This window comes from Arvicanthis niloticus, chromosome 2, assembly GCF_011762505.2.
Source record: "Arvicanthis niloticus isolate mArvNil1 chromosome 2, mArvNil1.pat.X, whole genome shotgun sequence".
Lineage (NCBI taxonomy): Eukaryota > Metazoa > Chordata > Mammalia > Rodentia > Muridae > Arvicanthis > Arvicanthis niloticus.
In genome coordinates, this window is record NC_047659.1 from 32,301,033 (window position 1) to 32,314,971 (window position 13,939).

General features: G+C 34.2%; 1 protein-coding gene across 2 annotated transcripts in view; it reads left to right on the top strand.

Moving 5' to 3' along the window:
• Window positions 1-13,939, top strand: part of Kcnj3 (potassium inwardly rectifying channel subfamily J member 3) — a 144,181-nt gene that overhangs the window by 109,238 nt on the left and 21,004 nt on the right. Inside the window, exon 3 of one of the 2 annotated variants that reach the window (XR_013108603.1) lies at window positions 945-1,031. The exons of the other annotated variant lie outside the window; for it this stretch is intronic. The gene's annotated coding sequence lies outside the window, so the exon portion shown is untranslated. The remainder of the gene's footprint in view (window positions 1-944; window positions 1,032-13,939) is intronic. 2 annotated transcript variants of the gene reach the window in all.

Below are 13,939 nucleotides of genomic sequence, written 5' to 3' on the forward strand. Positions count from 1 at the left end.
GAGATTTCACCATTCCTTGGGTTTACTTTCTATATTTTGACACTGTTGTTTATTTCTTCCTTCCAGGATCCAACCCAAAATCTCTTCTGACATACACAAGTCCTCTTTTCCCCATGATGTCAGTGAGTTTTTAAAAGAAAAAATAAAACCAATACAATATATTAGATACTCATGATTGTGAACATACTTAAACTGATTACACTCAACATCCAAATTAGCTCTAATAATTAGAAAAGAACCAAGTGCTTTTATTTAATATAGTTGCCCATACACACACATACACACCCAACAACACACGAAAACACACACACACACGAAAACACACACCCACATACCCACACACACATCACTTTTAAGATTAGGCTGTATCTGTAATGTTTTACCTACCACTTCAGCAAAAACATGTGTGCTGGTTCCATTTCACAGGTAGGTCAAAATGAGACCATACAAGTTGTGAATTTCCAAATTCCTCCTCTTTAGAATCCACTGATAATTATCACCTGGTTCACTTACCTTATGTCCTGAGTAAAATATTATTGATTATCTAATTTTAGAACAGAGAAGGGTATGTGAGGATTTGGAGAGAGAAAATGAGGTAGAAAATGATGTATTTATAATTACAATCTCAAAAATAGCTTAATCAAAAATACTTACTTTTAAAGAGAAACAACATCCTGAATTAGTAGAGGTAGTCAGTTACCATGACTTTTAACTTTATTTTACACCATCAGCTTCTACAGCGAACATTGCCACACTGACTACTACTGTTACAGATAGAAATATGATTCTCTCACACACATTCTCTCTTTTTTCACTCTTAGATGTTTCATTTCCGGGTCTACGCATACATGTTAAAATATTTTATCAGTTTCTGAGCTTTGTATATTCAAGGTATCTGGTTAATTATACTCATTATTCTTTTTCACGCTCAAATCTCTCATCAGAACGAAACATATCTAGATGACATCAGTCCCCTTTGCACACAAATCCTATTAGGACTCTGATGGCTGTCTTGATTTCCATGGCAAATTGTGAGTCGCATCTTTTGTGTTTCCTTCTGCAGATGTCTAATGAGATAATCTTTCAAAAAGTTCAAGTTCCTGTTTTCTTTTTCTTTTTTTTTTTTTTGCCTGTAAAAATGTCATTGAAAGATTATACCTAAGACTAAAAAGCAAAATACAGACACTGTTTCTTTGAAATGTATTATTTTAATGTTCATATTTCCAATAATGAATAATTAAAATTAATTTACTATATTCATTCTGAAGTTGGGAATTTTGGTTAAAAAATATTTTTCTTGTGTCCTAACAAAATAGTCTATCTAAATGTCATTTTTTAAAAATAGAAATATCAACAAAATTTTGTAATTATAAAACATCTTACTTCCCTTTTGTTTGTGATGTCTTTGCATTTCATAAAAGGCACTTACTTCCCCCACAGATTGTAATGATCCAATGTAAATGTGAGCACCAGAAAGTATGTGAAATGTTCAAACATCAGTGTGCATGTGCCTGAAGTACTTTACCAAAAGGCTACCACCCTCCATTCTCCCCACTTTTGGATGCATAACACATCATTATAAAACACATACCATGGTAGTTTCCAGAAAGATGTAAAAACGAGGGAACAGAGGAACACTTTTTTTAACTCACTAATTACTTTTGATGTATCTCTAGATATTTGCCAAAGAACCTTAGGAGACTTTTAAGTATCAAGGTGAAACAAAACAAGAGCACATGATCACATAATATTTAAGATGTGATATTAATACTAAAATCATAAGTGGAGTATTCACAAGACTTTCACTTGAAAACTGTGTGCTTCATCATTGTCCAGAACCAATGGGGCCTTTAAGCAGCTGTAGCTGTTCTTCAGTAACATTTAACTATTTTGTTTACTTTCAGTTCAGAAATAAAACATCAAAATGGCATATGTTAGAAAAATTAGATCAAATAAATCTCTCAATTCAGTAAGAGAAAGAATAAAACATCTTCACACTTGCTTCTGGTGTACAAGGAAATGGAATGAAACTAGTTGACCCAATGCAGCTGCTGGTCATACAGAAGTTTCTGAATCTTTTGTTCCAATGATGAAAAAGCAGATTTGAAACAGGGTGAAAAAGAGTACAGTCCCAATTGAACTACATAGTTGAATAATTATCTTAAGTAAGTGCCAATAACATAGTTATTTTTAATTTCTCAAATTAATAAAAACACATTTTTATAAACTATTAGTAATTGGGAGCAAAATGTACCAAATTTGTTGGCTAATATAATATATTATACAGAAGTAAATTTTATGATGCTTGGATTACAAATGATTTTAGCATGAGTAACTAGAACTGAAATGTTTTAATTTTTAGGTGAAACAACATTGGGTATTTTATTAAAACAATAAGTCAAAAATTACTATTTCTTAATCATTTATAATTAATACATATTAAATTTATATTTATACTTTATATTAGATCCTTACTAACATATGAGATATTTTAGCATAAAGAAATAATTGTTACAAAGTTTATATCATTGTATTAATTTTTATGCATAACCTTTACTGATATTCCTATCAGTTTATATTACAAAGTAATATTACTATTCAATCACAAAAACTAGTTGTAGAAGTTTACACAAATGAAATTTTGAATTGAATTTTAGCTTCTTACTGCTATACATAAATACACATTTCTGAATAATAATCTAAACAAAAAGACAGTGGCTAACTTAGTAGCAGTAATGTTGATATAAAATTAAACCATCAAAAAGTATAAAAGTAGAGGTGGAAAATAAAGGTTAAAAGGATTCATATTTCCCAGTAATTTCCCTTTCCTCTCTGACACTCAATCAATGACCAAAGTCCAGCAATAACCAATGAATTCATTTATTCAGTCATTTATCCCCTCAGCCAGCTCATATTTTCCAAGCTCCACCATCTGTTAAGCACATGGATACTAGAGCCTAAATATCCCATGTGTAATTTCCTGTCTGTGATTTCACTGCCTTCTCTAATCCTTGAACACATTGATTTTTCTTATCTTTTAGAGCTTTTCTCTTTTCTATAATTTATTTGTATATTACTGTCTTAAGGTTTTACTGCTGTGAAAAGACACCATTACCAAGGTAACTGTTATAAGGACAACATTTAATTGTGGCTGGCTTACAGGTTCAGAGGTTCAATCCAATATTATCAAGGCATAGTAGCATCCAGGCAGGCATGGCACAGGAGAAACTGAGAGTTTAACATCTTCATCTGAAGGTAGCTAGAAGAAAACTGGCTTCCATGTAGCTAAGATGAAGGTCTTAAAGCCCATGCACACAGTGACACACTTCCTTCAACCAGGTCATACCACCTAATAGTGTCACTCCCTGTACTAAGCATATCCAAACCATCACAACTGCTATTCAAGTTCATATATTTATTCCTAATTTAGAAGTCTTTAAGATTTGTACATGCTTTCTAAGCTTTTTAATGCTAAATAGTCAACATTTTTTATCATTACAATCTTTACACATACATTACTTCTGTGATTGATCCATGGGTTTTTGTTTTTTGAGCTTTATTTTGTTGTTGTTTTGGTTGGTTGTTTGGTTTGGTTTGTATGGTAAAATTTCTATCTACATTTTCTCTTGTATCAATGACTGTTAATCCTTTGAGGATAGGGGTTTTCTATACTTTCTTTATTCAACATTGTTCTATTTTCATAACTTTTTGTATGAATAATGGAAGTTCTTATAAAAATGTTATGAGTGAGTGAATGAAAGAAGACTTGCTACTTCCTTGAAGTAAAACAGAGAGATGTATCATCTTTTCATTTAGTCATTGAGTATTCACTGAGAAAAAATCTACTTGTCCTTGGATAATGTTCCTGTGTTTAAGCTTATATGATTATAATAGTCCTGATATTTAGTTTGATAAATTCATATAAGCATCTTAAAATATTAAATATCTGTTTTCAGTCTGGAAAGATTTATGTTCTCTAAGTTATGTTATACATAAAACTCACACAGCTTCATATATTATGATTTTAGTAGTTATTTAAAAGTGTGTGTGTGTTCCTTAATAAAAAAAAGTATGATCCTTATTTTAAAAGGTGCATGTTTCTGAAATAAAATCAGTGAGGGATAAGTCTCCAAGTGTGCCTTTTGTTTAGGATAGTATTTTTCATATCGAGAAAAATAGAAATTCAGTCATAAGATATAAAAAATTAAATGTCTTTTTAAAAATCAAGTGATATAAAATAAGCACTTATATTTTATTTATAAATAGCAGAAACAGAATTCAGCTATAATTAAGGATGCTGTAGAAATCAGATGAATGGTTGTATAACTGAAAATGGATTCTATTATATCTATATTGATAATGAATATTTCAGAGAGTCTTCTAGACCAAAGTAAGCACTATGACTTCAACACTGAGACAGAGATGCCTAAAGAGCTATAAAGACTCCAGTAGAAAACTAGTGAAAAGCAGTCTATCAGGGTATTTAATAGGAAAATCAGCATAAAAGATACACTATCATTCTTCGGAGGTACAAATGGTTGAAACCACTGGCTGAATATTATCTCCATGCTTATCCATGACTTGGCTACTTCAAGTTATTTTATTTGTTTATTCTTAATTTCCTTATTTTTACTATGTTATGGTTTTCTGTTACTTTTCCTCAGTTCATGCGAGTTAATTTTCTGGCTGGTATTTTGTTAAGATGAACTTGTTTCTTAAAATAGCCACACCCCGAAAGAAACTACTGCTCTATATTTTTTTTTCTATTTTAGATTTTAATTAATCCTAGGAATTGAATCTAGGGATTTACATATTTCACACAGGTACCCACCAGTCAGCTATATGAAGAGACTCATTTTTCTTTTTTATTTAAGACAATATCTTGCTGAGTTACTCAGGGTGGTCATGCTTTATTCTGTATTCCACCTAGGTGGTCCTTGAATTTTTATTGTCCTGTTTCAAACTCAGAAATAGTGGGGATTCCACACCTGTGATATCGGGCTCGACAGAATCACTCTTTGTCATCCTTTCAATCACATTCCTTGATTCTTGACAAACAGAACAACTTTCTGTACTTTTTGTTCCAGATATGCTTGCCATGTAATTATTCACTCATTGCTGAAATACTGTTATTTAAATGATTTAACATCTGCTGTATATAGGTGTTTGGTCTACATATATGACTGTGCCCCACTGGAGTTATTATGATTATGAGGCACTGTATTAGTTCTAGGGCATGTACCTGGGTCCTCTAAAAGAACATACAATGCTCATAACTCCTGGGACTTATCTCCAGTTCTCTGCAATAGCATTTCAAACGTCTGTTGTCAAACTCTTAGGTGTTGAAAAGACAGGCTCTTCATGGTTTGGTCAGTGCCTAATATATATGTACAAATAAATTAATGATCTCATTATAAATATCTGGACAAATGTTAATTATCAAGAAAAGTTTGTAGGCTCTATCCACAAGAATGAAGACTCAGATACCCTAGGCCTCATGTAATTAGTAATTACCCACTACAAATATGCTTAATTATGCATGCACATATCTTTAAGAACATAGAGTGTAAAAATATTATTAGCTAAAAAAATCAGTGATGAAACATTGTTTTAAAAAAACATATTCTCAGAATCAACACTTATTTTAAATTTAGTAGCCTTATAGAATAGTCATGTCACATAATTATTTAATTATTTAATTATTTAATTATTTAATTTTTTAATTTTTTAATTATTTAATTATTTAAGAGACAGTAAGCAAGAAAGGACAGAATGAGGCTCTAACTTCCTTCCACATCTCTGGTCATTAATTCCTACTCAATAATCATGAGCTATTTATTAAAAGAAATCTATGATTACACTCAAATAATCATTAGAAAAGTCATATGTGAACAAAATTTTTCCCAAGAGAATATGTGAAAAAATTTTGCAAAAAAAGAGTATTAATGTTTGGACAAACAGCAGACATTCTTCTAAACTTACAGTAAAGTCTAGGAATCTGAAAACTTGAAAATTCTTGTAAAATATTTGAAGAATTATAAAATTTTTATTCTGTTTTCCTGTTAGAATTAAGAAATTATATCTGATTAGGTCAACCATTTGTAGTTCAGTTCATGGGGCTTTTCTAGTTTTATTTAATGTGGAAAAAGCTTTATTACTTCTTCAAGTCTAATTTATTAAGATATATTGTTAAAACTTACTTGCAGACACAACGTGAAACCTAATTTTATATTTAACTATAATGAGTGAACATGGATAATCTTGAATTATTGCTTGCTTAAAATAATAATATATAAAACAAAGGAACTGAGTTTGTGATTTTGGACTATAATTCTCACAACAGTTCTATATATAATTGCCATACTGCCAATTATTGTGTTATTATACTTAGATAATATAATCTATATATTAAACAAGTTCTCTCTCTCTCTCTATCTCTCTCTCTGTCTCTCTCTTTGTCCCTGTGCGTATGAATGTGTGTGTGTCTCTCTGTGTGTGATATTTTCCGAAATTTTATTTTAAGTCAAGTACATGTCATTTAAAAACTTTAAATTTAATTGTATTCATATAGTTTTGTTTACTGGTCAAATCTATATACAATATACACAAGCCCTTTACACATCAGAGAGGTGGCTGGAAGTCAGTCACAGACTCTGGGAGCAGGTGAGAAATGACTCAGAAAGCTCAACCTAACACTGCTTCAAGTTCATTTAATACCCTCCAACCACGCCTCATTGATCCCAAGAAAGTATCACTTCTAAATAACATTTCCTGACTGGCTGGCATTGTCTGCACGAGCAATCCTTGGTCTCTCAGGTCTTCCTGCAGAACATGTTTTTGTAGCAGCACAGGCCCAGTCACTTACATAGACATGGTCCTGCTGCATTTAACCCTTTTGGTTTTAGATCTTGAGAGACTAGTGGGTTGCAGGTGACAGTGCCCAGACATTGTTTACCACAATGTATATTATATATGAGATTATAATGTAATTATATTGTATCCCCTTTTTTCTTCCCTAAATCTTTTCTACTTCACCACCAACTCTTTGCTTTCTTTCAAATTTAAGGATTTTTTTATGTAACTGATGATATAACAATATGTAAATGTTGCTTTTATGTCCTGAGAGGAGAAAAGAGGCATATCCATGCTGTGTGAATACACACCTTGAGCAGAATCCAGAACATTTCTTTCTCTGTTCTAACTATCCCTATGCCTAAAACTGGAAGCCGCTAGCCTTCTTACAATCCAGTTTTCCAAGCTGATTTATTCACTTCTCTCAGTTTAGGCTTAAATTGCTTTACTTGGTCTTATACAAACTTTGTCAATATGCTTTTATCTGCTGGCTCCTTCTTATTCTCTGGCACATTCTGTCTTCACCTGCGTCTAGCCTGTCTCCAAAACTATCTCAGTAAAACTGCCATTCCCCTCCTCTCTCTCTCACTCTTTCTTTCTTGTTCTCACTCTCTAGTTCTAGATCTCTTTCCTCTTAAATAGCCTCTCTGGTGTTGTTCTTCTGTGAGTTATGTGTATCCTGTCCCTGACTCATTCTGTGGTCAATATTTCTCTGATCTGTCGCCTTATCTATCCCTCTATTAACCTTCACATTTAAACATAACTTCTGTCTTCTACAAACTAACTTTATCTTCATTGTTAGGGATTAAAAGTTTGCATTAAGATGTATTTATATCCCATCCAGATCATATTGTAATCTAAGAAATATGTGCATTTTGGTCAGATCATATAGACTCAGAAGATCTTTGGATGTGATCCCTTGGCAGAGCAGCCCTGTTGCTAGATTAAAATTTCTCTATTTTATATATAAAAAACCTACTTAATCTACATTATATTAATATGCTTTCAGAGAAAAAAATTCAGTATTTGGTAACCAATTTCTGTACTCTTTTCTAGGGATGGTTGTGTTCCCCATTTCTCAGCATTTGTCAGTTATCTATAGTTCTTTGTGCAGGGTTGAGGTTACATGAGCTCTCCTCTGTTGATGCTAGCGTGTCTACTGTATCATTCTTGCTCATCCCTTGTTTGAGTAGAAATGTTGGTGAGGCTAAGTAAGTCTAGCTTTTGATGTTTACCACAGACACAATCTCACAGCAAGCTTCCTGCTCCATGGGATCTTAAAATAGTTCTGTTCCCTCTCCCACCAAGATCCTTGAGCCTAAGATGCTGGAGTGGTATTGTAAATGTATGAAGTTGGGAAGAGACTTCAGATTTCTTTGAACAGTTGTGGTTTTATGTAATGGTCCACATCTACCCTAAATAGAAGTTTCTGAAGGACAGGTGCTATTCTGTCTCTCCTTTTCCTTTATCTTGGGTCAGCTGATCAACCTATGTCTCCTTCTTTCCTTTCTTTTTGATATATACCATTCTCCTTTTTTTTTTTATTGGATATTTTCTTTTAGTTACATTTCAAATGTTATCCCCTTTCCCAGTTTTCCCCTGGAAATCTCCTATGCCATCCCCCTCCCCCTGCTTCTACGAGGATGCTCCCCTTCTTACCCACCAACTCCCACCTCACCGCCCTGGCGTTCTCCTACACTGGGGCATCGAGCCTTCACAGGACCAAGTGTCTCTCTTACCACTGATGCCTGACAAGGCTAAAATGAGGCCGCTTAACAGCTTAAGACCTATACCTCTCAGTTAACACATATGTTAACTCATGCTTGTATTTTCCTTTCAATTTTGCAAACTGATAATCCTAACGTAAGCACATATTTAAGCAAATTTATATTCCTTTTGACAGGCTGAGAAAAATTCGTTGAATCCAGATGCTTCAGTCATAGTTGGGAAAAATGTATTTTTCAATAGTTTTGTTTATTGTCTATTTTTTTTTTTACCTTCAATCAAAGATGTATTGAAAGGGCTTCTCATTCCTTTTGGGGTTTATGTTAAGAAGTATATCATCCTTTCTTTGCTTAGTACTCAGCTCAAAAATTTCCCCCTAGACCTCTGTAGACTGCTAGGGTTTTTTCAGAATCAATTTAACAGATGCTCTGCTGAGCTGGCTGCCTCAAATTCAGGAGCTTATTTTTCCACTTGGCAAATATCACCAAGCCAGTCCCCATTTGCAGAGATGGCCCTTGCTTGAAACACAATTCACAGAAATCCTCTAAATATCTAAGCATTGTCAGTTAAAGGACTATCTAGATCTTAAAAGATCTAGATGGGAGTGGGGTTAAAACAACTTCAGTTTAACTTTAATAGTCTTATTTTATGAATATTCAGAAAAAAATTTGAATGTTCTTCAAACCTTTGTGCTCGAAATTTTTCATATATAGGAAGTCATTGACTAATCTATCTAAGTCTCTTGTTTCTTAATAGGCAGTCCCAGTGTGAACACGTGCTTTTCACATATGAGTCACTATAAACAAAGTAAGCAATTTCATTCCCCAGGATCTTTTGGTGATTGCAGTGCTCAGATTCTAGAAAGAGAAATTCAGTTTCTGTAACTAACTCAGACTTTATGCAATATAACTAGAGTGTGTCAGATGTATATCTGTGTTAGACTCAAGAAAGCACATTTTTTATGGCCTGTATTTGATGCCCTTAATATTTAATTTCATATTAAATAGGTGATACATTTATTTTTACTGGATATTTTATTTATTTATATTTCAGATACCATCCCCTTTCCCCATTTCTCCTCCCTAGAAACCCCCTATTACATCCCTCCTCCTCCCTTTTGCTTTTATACCATTTTAATTATGTTTAACATTTGCGTTGTAACTATGCCGAAATTCATCTCAGAAGTCAACGAGAAGCCTGATGACAGTGGCTTTATTCCAAGATGAAATGTCTAAAAGCTGCTATGGTTTACACTTAAAACTTCTGACAGAGGTTTTTCAAGGTTATTGCTATTGCAAATTTCAGTGGAAAGAGTCCTTATGTCAAAATCACCTTCACTTGTACCTTTTTGGGTTTTGTTCTTGTTGTTGTTGGTAGTGGTGGTGGTGGTGGTGGTGGTAATATTGGTGGTTTTTGTTTGTTTGTTTGTTTAAAGTAATTACAAGCTGTAGATTTTTTATTGCAATCCCCCAGTGACTCAAGACCTGGTCCGCCTCCCACATATATGAGAAGCTAAGGAAGGACAGTATTAGACTTTCTTAGTCTTGGGAAAGGAAAGATTGTAGTATGGTAGGATTCTCAATTTGCTAGGGTGAGTAAGGGCTTTTTTGCTAGTAACTTGTTAAAACTGGTCAAAGTAATTGATGTAATCTCTGAAGTTACCACAACAGAGAGTGAGCGCTGTAGTGTGTATGTAGTGAAAAGTACAACACTGAACTGTTATTTCAGACCAAACAGTCTACTCTAGTTTCAGATAAGGCACCAGCTTGGATATATGTTGCCTACTCTTCAAGTGTCGCCCTTGAATTGTGCTCTCTCTCGCAGTTGGTCTCTTGAAATTTATTCTGTTTTATTTCATGTCCCCAATACACACAACTTTTCAAAGTAAATAAATTTCCTTTACACTGGCAAATAGATTGAGGGGAAAAATTAGGTTGAAATTTTTAAAATGAAAAAGTAAAAAAGAAAATACACTTATGTTATGGCATCAAATTATGTTTATATTCAATTTTGTAATATAATTTATTACATAATTTATTGTATTTAATATTTCACATTGAATTAAAAAATGATGTATTTAAATCTGTACTGATTATTGCAATTTACCTAATGTACCCTTTTGATTTTATCTCTTGAAAATGGATGATGGAACCTCAAAATAGGTATGCCAAGGTCTAAAAGCCCAATTATTATTTTTAAGTGACAGCAGAGAATGAGACAGATGGCTGATTCCTTTGAACATTCTGATAGCAACAAAGCTGATAATTAAAATAAGAGGTATCTCAGAATGTTCCCAACCTGAACAGAGAACTAAATTAATCCAGATAACTCTCACATACAGTTTTCTTCATCATAAAACAAAGACGGACAATGTGCGTTTAGTCTCATCACGAGACTCATCTTCCCATGTCATCTTGCTATAGTGACATCCCCTATATACTAAATTGTGTCAAAAAGGGAAAAAATCAATGTGGTTAGCAGCTATGGAGGTTGTAATTTCTTTACCTCAGTTTACCCTCTATAACAAGTTAGAATTTTAACATCCATTTTCTGACATTATTCGACTGAAATCAGCATAAATTATGTAATAGCTATGGAAGTAAAGAATTTTCTTAAGGATGCTTTTACTTTCGTCTGTTGTTTTATAAATATAATTTTCTTTTCCAGTTGTGTGTTAATTATCATAGAAAAGTACCACTAAATTATGCTCATTTCTCAACAGTCCCTATAAATTATAGGAAAGCTAGTGGCTTCCATTAAAACTCTATTTTTATGTCACCAAACCACCATCAGACTGTTGATATTCTGAAAAGAGCCTTGAAAACACAGTGGCATTAAGATGCGCATCATGTATTTGAAACTTAATGTATTTGATCTGATTAGTTGGCCAAGACCCAGTCAGTGTTCTGTCAGCAGATTCAGATTAAAACAAAGAGGGTATAATTAATAAAATTAATTCCAGATATAGAAACTTGAGGCACGAGGTGACACTTTGATCATAACATTTCCTCTGATCTAAGCAGAATGCAGAGACAGTAATTGCTCTTAGTTTCAAGGCATGTGATCTGATCAGGGATGATTATTTTCTTCTCAGTGCTGCTGATGGCTATGCTTGCTGCCAAGCTTGCTACACAGCGGTCAGCTAGCTGCTGAGAGAAGTTTGAGAAATGAAAGAATACGATTTCAACTATTATTTTATTTTTATGTCCTTAGGAAATTCTCCAGTGACAACTGAGAACATATCCTTCTTTATCATTTTAGCAGTATGAAAGTTTTGCTGGTCAGCCTTCCTTACCAAAACCAAAGAGCTGTCAGTTTCTATGAATTTCATCCGCTAAATACAATTTTCTTCTCTCCTGATATCTGTGCTTTCGGCCATTGTCTTTTAGTCCATTTTCCTACTGGAATTTATCGAATATTTTTTGATAAATACAGCAGAGCAGCCTAAGCAATCTCTATAAAACACCCTCATGTTGTTTTGAAACCTTTGAAAAACTATCTGTTGCCCCCTACTGTGTGGAACAAGACAAGGTTCCACATGATACATACAATTTTTCTTGTATATGTAAAAGCAAATCCTTACCTAACAGAAGTTTTGCTGCATTCAAAGAAAATGGAAAAGTCAACATTTTTACACTAGATGTAGTTTTTCATAAGAAAACTTTAATTCTTGATTATAAGTATTAACATTTTGTTATTAGTAACAGCCATTATTCATTGACTACCTCTTTAAGGGAAGTCTTATGATCATAACAACTTTTTAGGATAAAGTAAAGTTATAGCATCTTACTGTCTAAAGTCACTCTGAGGGCTTGATTTTCATGAGAGAATATGATACCAGGTAAAGAACAGTGTACAGAAGAACGCTTGTATACATAAGAGATATAATTCAGGTGACATAGAAAAAGGCTGAAAGGGTATGAATAATATACTTATTTATTTACACCCCAAACTACCTGCTTTCAGTCCCCTCCTCACAGAGTCCTTCTCCCCATCCCCATCCTCTTTTTCTCTGAAAGCATGGGCTTCTCCTTTGTATCCCCAACCTTGGCACATGAAGTCTCTGCAGGATCAGGCACATTGTCTCCTACTGAAGCCAGACAAGGCAGCCAGCCCTGTTGGGGAATGGATACCACAGTCAGGCTACACCTTTAGGGTAGAGCCTCACCACTCCATTTATTGGGGAACCCAGATGGAGTCTGAGCTGCATGTCTTCTACATATATGCCAGGGCCCTCTGTCCAGCCTCTGTATAGTTTTGTTTGTTAGCTCAGTCTCTTGAGAGCACCCAGGATCCAGGTTAGTTGACACTGTTGGTCTTTCTGTATGGTTCTCATCCCCTTTAGGGCTTTCAATTCTTCCCCCAACTCTTCCATAAGGGTGCTCAACCTCCATCCAATGTTTGACTGTGGATATCTTCATCTATTTCAGTCAACTGTTAAATTAGAGCCTCTCAGAGTACAGTTATGCTAGGCTTCTGTCTGCAATCATGACAGAGTATCCTTAATTGTGTCAGGGATTGGTGTTTGCTCATGAGATGTGTCTCATTTTGGGTCGGTTATTGTTTGGTCATTTCTTCCATGTCTGATCTATCTTTGTCCCTGCATTTTTTAAAAAAACAGAACAAATTTGGGTTGGACATTTTTGTGGGAGGGTTGGTGTCCTTATCTCTCCACTGAGGTTCCTGTCTGGCTACAGGAGATGGCCTCTTCAGACTCCACATCCCCAGTTATGCATCTTGTCTAATGTCACCTGCCTTGAATCCTGAGAGCCTCCTCTACCCTAGATGAGGAGGAATCTCTAGGAAGTCCTCAGAGATCTGACATTCATTATATTAGTTTAGCTTTTAGTGCTTAAAAATGGATATATGAGAACTTTGCACTGCTAAAATCTAAAACAGAGAAAGGTAAGCCACAAAACCCATAACTAAGAAAAATTTACTGACTTTCTCAAGATCTCACAGCTTGCATATGTAAGGCAATAATTAGTGTTAAGAACTTTAACTAGTGCTAAAGTCACTTATCAATTTAAATTCTACACTTCAGCCACCTCATTAGCTATAAATGTGACATAGGCACTGTGGTTTATAAAACAAAACACACACCAGAATATTTACCACAGGCATTCTTTCAAGCACTATTAATGCATTCTGTACTAATTTGTGGTTATAGTATTTTTAAACACTAAGAGCCCATTGTTGTTAGTGCCATTCTTGGGCTGGTAGTCTTGGGTTCTATAAGAAAGCAAGCTGAGCAAACCAGGGGAAGCAAGCCAGGAAGTAACATTCCTCCATGGCCTCTGCAGAAGCTCCTGCTTCCTGACCTGCTTTAGTTCCAGTCCTGACATCCTTTGGTGATGAATAG